The sequence below is a fragment of the Cryptomeria japonica genome, chromosome 10 (genome assembly GCF_030272615.1).
Source record: "Cryptomeria japonica chromosome 10, Sugi_1.0, whole genome shotgun sequence".
NCBI lineage: Eukaryota > Viridiplantae > Streptophyta > Pinopsida > Cupressales > Cupressaceae > Cryptomeria > Cryptomeria japonica.
In genome coordinates, this window is record NC_081414.1 from 445,653,300 (window position 1) to 445,660,935 (window position 7,636).

The following is a 7,636-nucleotide window of genomic DNA, read 5'->3' on the forward strand; positions in this document are numbered from 1 at the left end:
TTATTCTTTAAACCTTCCACATAATAGACATTATCAGTATTATGCTTGCCATCCAGAGAAATAATACCTCTACCTTTGATCATACATGCTTTGTCATCTCCAAATTTGACTTGATCGCCATTGTATTCTTGCGGGGACAAATAATTTATTTTATCTCCAGTCATATGATGCAAGCATCCACTATCAATTACCCATTCATCGTTATCTTTAACTTTTGTTGCCAGGGCCTTTTTTTCATTCATGATAGCCGGTTCTAGTTCATCTTCCTTTAAAGCATAGAACACCCATTCCTTTCCATTGCTAGATCCACTAGCAAAGTCTTCTGTCGGTTCATCCCCAGAGTCATCACTTACTCCTTCCTCATTTGCTATGTAGCATTGTTTACTTTTCTTGAATCCATATCTATTTTGGTTAGGCTTAAATGATTTCTTAACTCTTTCCTCAAATCTTGCATTCCTTTCAGGACATCTAGATGCAAAATGACCAATCTTATTACATGCAAAACATTTAAAAGGTGCTTTTCCTTCATACTTACTGTCGGACCTTTAGGTACTCTTCTAGCAAATAAGGCTTCAAGTTGCTCAAATTCTTCATCTTCTTTCCTCATCCCTTCCAATTCTTTTGCATATAGGAATTTCCAATCACTTTTGCCAGTAGATGATGATGATGATGCATGAAAAGCAAGTTCAAACTTTACAGCTCCAGAAGATCCAAATTCTTCAAGCTCAAAAGGAGATAATTTCCCAATCAAAATGTATGTGTTAACTGAAGAGTTAGCCATTGTTCTCAACTCATAATTGCAGTTGCCTTCATCTTGTAAGCTGGTGGAAGGGCTCTCAAGACTTTGGAAACTATTTCATCTTCTCTCATAAATCCTCCACAACATTGAATTCCCATAACAATCTCATTTACTCTTTCCATAAACATGACAATTCTTTCATTATCTTCCATCTTTAAGTTTTCATATCTTACCCGATAACCATCAAGTTTAGCAATTTTGACAGTAGGATCACCTTCATCTAGAGTTTACAATTTATCCCACATAACCTTTGCCGATGATTTATCAGTCAATCCCATGATTTGTTGACCAGTAAGTGCACACAAGAGGGATTCTCTAGCTCTGCAATCATTTTCAATATTCTTGTCCAAGTCTGCGGGAGCAGGATTGCTAGATGTCGGATCATAAGGTGTGTATCCTTTCTCAGTGATCTCCCAAATATCCTTGCCAAGACATCTAAGATAAGTCTCCATTCGGATTTTCCATATCCCATAATTCATTCCATCAATCTTAGGGATTTCTCTTCTGAAAATAGTTGTCGGTGGATTTGAAGTGTTAGCTGCCAAAGGATCTACCTGTCCACAAGCCTTTTATAGCTTCTTCTATTTCTCGATTAAAACGAATGCGACCAACGGTTGTTCGAATGAAGAGGTTAATCTTTTGCAAAAGAGGACCAAAGCTCTGATACCAATTGTTAGGATAACCGGTGAACAACTGAGAAGGGGGGTGAATCAGTTGTTAACAAATTATATCAATTAATCCACTTAATAACCTTAAATCGGAGCATATAAATATTAAGTACCAGAATAGCAGAAATAGATACCGGTAAGCAATAAAACTTAACAATGAAACAGATAATCAACACAATGCAACCATACGACATAACACCATGATTTGTACATGGAAAACCCATAAAGGGAAAAACCACAGTAGGAAACCTACCCACAGTCAGATGATACTTCTGCAGAAAGTATGTGATACAATGAAGGGTCTGTACATGTAGGAAGGCACACTGCTTAGAGTATACTGCTCATTAAAAAAGAGTCTCACTGACTACAGAGAGGTTATAACCACCTCAAGATAAATGGACAACAATCCAGAATAATGAACTGGCAGAGATAACATCTACCATGCTTGATTACAATCTCGATTAAGCTCAATACCGGAGGCCTTTCACCTCTTCCTTAATCCCAATTCGATCACCTATGATCGACCAAATCTCCTTCGCATATGATATTGCATTCCAAAACCACGGCACATAATCCCCATTCCCATGATCTACAATGAGATCTTACATCATTTTATACCAACCCTAATGCCTAAACCAATTAGGTCGGCCACCTAAAAGATATTACAATAAGATCATTACATAAATCCATATTACAATGATATGCCATGTCGGCTTAAGACCAAAACAACAATAACCAATCCATAGAACATCTCGAAACATCTCGGTAATGTGTAGAGAACACGTTAACATGATACCGGTTTATAGCCCAGATAAGCACCGCACCTATTCTGGGTCCACCATGCCAAAGCAATGTCTTCAAGCAGTTGAAGCACAATCAAAGAACATCTTCAGCATCCTGAAATCCATCTAGAAGCCGCACCAACACCATTTATGCATCCTGTCAATATTTCTCAGTGAAAGCTTTGTTGGTTAAACCTTAAACCAGTGCCGATAAGGGTATACAAGAATGTATGATAGCATCTGCTTACCAAGTCAATACCAACTGACCAAAACATGCTCCAAGAATATGTAGCACATAAAATCAAACATACTCCATTGATCCAAACTTGTCGGAAGTGTCCAACAGATAGTCTCTTATGCTGGTAACACTAGATCTTCTACCAGTAACCAAAACCTGTATGTCGGTAACCAACCATAACAACTAGTGTTGACATCAATGAAAAAACATCAATGCAACACATAATCAATTCATCCATAATGCCAACAATTACTCAAACAATAGTGGTACATGAAGAAATATGCGCTAAGATAGAGCATTTTTTGTCATCAAAGCATTGATTAAAGACAAATTTCAAGATAACCAATTAGGTTATCATCGTAAAAAAATGCAATCACAGAATGAGAATAGGAGAGTGGGTAGTGATTCCAAAGCCTCTCTCTAAATCAAGGGGCGGGTTTGAAGAAAACAAAAAAATAGTGAGATGACAGTCATGTAAGAAGATATAGAACACATGCTACACAACCTTTAAGATTTTGGCAAGGCATCATGAAAAAGCAGGTGAGGCCACAAATCTCATTGCAGAAGTTAGAAGCAAGATATTGGTCCAAGGTTATAGTCTTAAAGATCACAGTCAATGGTCCATAATGCATAAGGATAGAGCAACATCAATACAAGTCTCACAAAGCTTTAGTTTTAGCCATGGTGAACTATTGAAGGGCCATGACAACTGATCACCATCTTTAAAACAACATATCAATCATGGTTGGCATTAAAGATAGTGATTAGTGCATCAGTTAACACAAGAATGAGAAAACAAACTACCTTTAGCATCACTCTCATTATCCTCAATACACATGTGTCTCCCTAGCCTTCAAAATGATGACAATTAGAGCCATGGAGTCAAGAAGCAATGGTATGTAGTAAAGAATGACAATATCATTAATGCAAATATTACAAGTCCGTTAAAGCAAGTTGTAGGTATAGTTCTTGTGAACACATGGAAAAGAACAAAAACCCTCATCAAGGAGCCAATCACAAGGTTGTTGCTAGCATGATTAGACCTTCAAGACAACAAACAAAATGATATAGTCACAACTCATTTGAATTATAAATCAACATATAGAAGCAGTGATGTCACTATAATAAAATCATTGTTGATGCATAGAAAAGCAACTCTATCAAGAAGTAGTAAAATAATATGAAGGGATCATAGGGAAGAGATATAAATGGAAGATGAGGTTTTAAGGGTGATCATAGAGCCATCATGTGATAACCCTTCCATCATACGGGACAAGTGTCAACAAGATTGTCAGGTTCCTAACACCATGTAAGAAGTCACAGTCACTTATAGTGTTGTAGTCATGGATTACAAATCAAATAAAGGAAGAAAGAGGACAATGTTACAGGGTCAAAAATAATGACGTTTCTTAGAGAAATTAAGGGTTTCAATGGAGGTTCCATCATTAAAGAGCAACTCAAGAGCCTGAGACAAAGCAGGAGGTTCACTTTCTAGTACAAACTTCAATAGCAATATTTGCATCATAGATAACCCTTGATACAAGAACACAGTGGTACAGTGGTGTGAGAACAATCATCAAGTTGTGAAGTTACAACAGTCACAAAATTATCAAAGACAAAAGGTTACAGGCAGTATTGTCACAAAATGATATCATAATCATGGTGTCTATGAGCAGCCTAACAAGGTCCAAAAGCAGATCACTATCTTGAGAGGCAGTTAGTATCATTGCTACAGTAAGGGCAGATAGCAATGATGTTGCAGCCATTAAAGGATCCATTGTATATAGAGTGATGATCCTCTTAGCACAAATTGAACTCATAAGGAATGGTATTTATTGTAGCAATTGACAACTTGTTCAGTGATCGCACCTAAATTAAGTGAACACTCAGGCACAGTGACAATAATATTTGTCACAGTCTCAGATTTGACAGTGATAGCATAAGCTACAGTCATTGATGCTTCCAATGAAGAGAGAACAGTAATAAGCTATGACAGTCTTAAGGTATTATAAGATAGTGAATCAAAGACATAAAAAGAAGTGAACCATTAATTGCCAAAGAAACAATGAGTATAGTCACAAGAATAGTGCCAACAATCAAAGATAATGTACGCAATCAAAGTAGAATGTATGGTATCAAATCTTCAAGGAAACTCAAGAATCTTCCATAAAACAAAAATTACAGTCCAAATAGAAGATCGCAGTGAATAGAGGTTTCAAGAGCATCAAGGAGTAGTCACAACGGGCTACAAGGTAAATATGCATATACCAAAGTTACAGTTCAAGGATCAAAAAAAGCAATCTCAGTCTTATGACTGTCAAAACCAATGACACAAAGAACGACATTCTAATGTATTGACAATCAGTTTGATAAGGAGCTGCCAAGGGAAAATATTACCAAATGACAAAGAACAAAGCCCGTTGTAGCCACAAAGGTCACTTCAAAAGATATAGGAAAATGGTAGATTGTGTTTGCAGTTAATAAATGACAGTGAATATAATAGATCTCAAACCTTCATATTTTTTAAGCTAATACAAATCCTTCCTGCAACAGCCATTAAGTCATCATTTCAGGAAAAGAAGAGAACTCACAACATAAAGGATTTCGAATGGCTAATGCCCTTTGAGAAATATCAGACCTAGGGTAAAAAACAAACCATCTCGGCTCCAAAAGACAGTGCAAAAGAGAATGTCACGCAGAGGAAAGAAACCCTTTTAAAAAAAATCAAAGAACCCACATGTGTTTCCAAATTCAGGCCTTGAGCAAAACAACAACAACAAAAAGAGCACATTTGTGATAGGAGATGAACTTACCTCACCTTCCCTACAAAAATCTTCAACAAGCTATCAAAATAGCATCATATGGCAATGAAATACGCCTTCCCAACTCGAACCCTAACCTTACCCATGGCGGCCGCTTGCAAGACAAACAATAAAAAATGAAAGGAGACAATGTTTTCATCTTTTGTTTACCTTTGAGTTAGGGTTTCAACCCTAAAGGCCCGATAGGAATAAGCTTTTTATTTTTGCATTTCTAGAAAAGCTTTATTTTCATACCTATATTGTGGATTGTTCTTTTGTAATTCTTTAAAGTGTTTGTTAAACACTTTTATAGAAATAGTCAACTTAATTTTTTTGGGGGCTTTTGATAAAACTCTTTTGTATTTTTGCATTTACCCTTGTAAATCTTTATTTAAAGTGATATTCATAAATCACTTTGAGTAATAGATATTTTTTTTGAAAATGCAAAAAGAGTTAGTTATCATCGGAGTTCCAACTTGCATATAGGAGTCACTTAGGTGATTTGTCAAAACATGTGGGAGTTAAAATAGGCGACTGGGCACCTAATGGGTAGTTCACTTTCAATCAAAGAGTCCACATGGATAGAGGTTGAGTCAAAGAGGATTTTCAAGCTCTTAACTCATTGTTTCACTCAATTTCATCCCTAATTTTGAGGGATTTTCAGTTGTATCCACCCAAGGAGATTGTTTTCAATTTGGCTACTCCTTATGCAGTTTTGGAGGAGTTTTTCTTTCAGTTAGAGTCTTGATTTAGTGGAGAGTTGACAACTCATTATTTTTGAGAGCCAAAATTCAAATTTGAATTTTGGGAGGCATTTTGTATAAGTCTTCTTTTCTCACTCATTATTCTCTAGTTCTGATTTTTGAGACCTGCGGTGGCAGCAGTTTATTTCAGACTTTTGTAACTCATTTCTCATGAGTAATATTCAGTTTTTGTAAGCAATTTTATAGATTTGGAATGCAGATAGCTCCTATTTATGAATAAAGAAGTTTGTTCTCCTTCTTATCATTTCTTGGTTTTCAAGTGTTGTTTGTGAGTTTTATGGTGAAATATTGTGTTATCCTTTATTTTATCAGATTCCTTCAATGTTGAATGCTGAGAATGTTATGTCATAGTGCAAGTCTGTGTTAGTGTTTTCATTCTTTTGGATCCAAACTATGAGAACCTCATTGTTCTCCTTTTTGCATACATTAGAAAGTCAGAGCCTTTCATAAGATTCATTTTTGTAGGCATAAGTAAAAGAGTTGTGAGATTGCATAGCTTCAATACTTGAGCATTTTTTGTGAGTTCGTGAGCATTTTGAATCATATTTACCTTTTGGTGGATCACCTAGTAGTTGAATTTTCAATTTTCTACATATCCTCCTATCCCCTTTCCAGTCTTTTTGCAGTTAGTTTTAGGTGATCGAATAGGAAGCTGACCTATAATCCGAAGGTCTACTCTCCTAATAGGATACCCGCAGCCTGAGAGTAGTCCCATGTTTCATGGGATTGCAGGTTTTTCATGCTTGCATCGAGTGCAAATCCCCATGAAAACAGATACATAGAATATATTATGGATTTTGTTATCTTCAGGGAGCTCTAATTCATAAGCTACCTTACCAACTCTTCTCAAGACCTTTTATGGTCAATAGAACTAGGGTTTGAGTTTTCTACCCCGCTTACTTTGATTGATGACTATTTATAAGGTTGTAGTCGCAAGAACACCAAGTCTCCTTCTTCAAATATTCTCTCCAGATGGTTCCTATCAACGTATATTTTTTGTTGATTTTGGGCATGACGGAGGTTCTCCTTGAGGGGAATTCATGATGTCAATATTTTGCTGGATAAAATATTTAGCTCCAAGTACTCTGTTGTCTTGGGTAAGGTCCCCAAATAATGTGACTTCATACCCATATAACGCTTTGAATGGACTCGTCCCTATAGACATGTGATGAGTGGTGTTGTAACAATAATCTCCAAGGTGTATCATTTTAATCCACAATTTTTGTTGTCATGTAACATATTTCCTTAGATATCCCTCTATCCATTTATTGACAATCTCTATTTTCCCATCCATTTGTGGATGGTATCTAGTGTTAGGGGTGAATTTTGTTCTTTCTAATCGAAAGAGTTCTCGCCAGAATTGACTAAGAAAATGATTGTCCCTATTGCTAACTATGTTCTTGGGGAACCCATGGAGCCAAAAAAATGCATTTAAAAAATACTTATGCTATTTGAACTACTTTGCAATCTATAGATATTGCAAAGAAATGAGCATACTTTGTAAGTCTATTGACTACTACATAAATGCAATCCTTACCATGCGCCTTGGGTAAACCTGTTATAAAATCCATGGAAATGCTTTCC

At 36.2% G+C, this 7,636-nt stretch overlaps 1 long non-coding RNA gene across 1 annotated transcript; it reads right to left on the reverse strand.

Annotated features, from left to right (window-relative positions):
- Nucleotides 1-1,771: 1,771 nt before the first annotated feature.
- LOC131067490 (uncharacterized) lies at nt 1,772-5,474 on the reverse strand. Its single transcript, XR_009359192.1, has 3 exons — nt 5,301-5,474; nt 2,498-2,643; nt 1,772-2,406 (listed from the first exon to the last, which is right to left on the reverse strand). It is a non-coding gene; the product is annotated as an uncharacterized LOC131067490 (long non-coding RNA).
- Between the last annotated feature and the right edge of the window lie 2,162 nt (nt 5,475-7,636).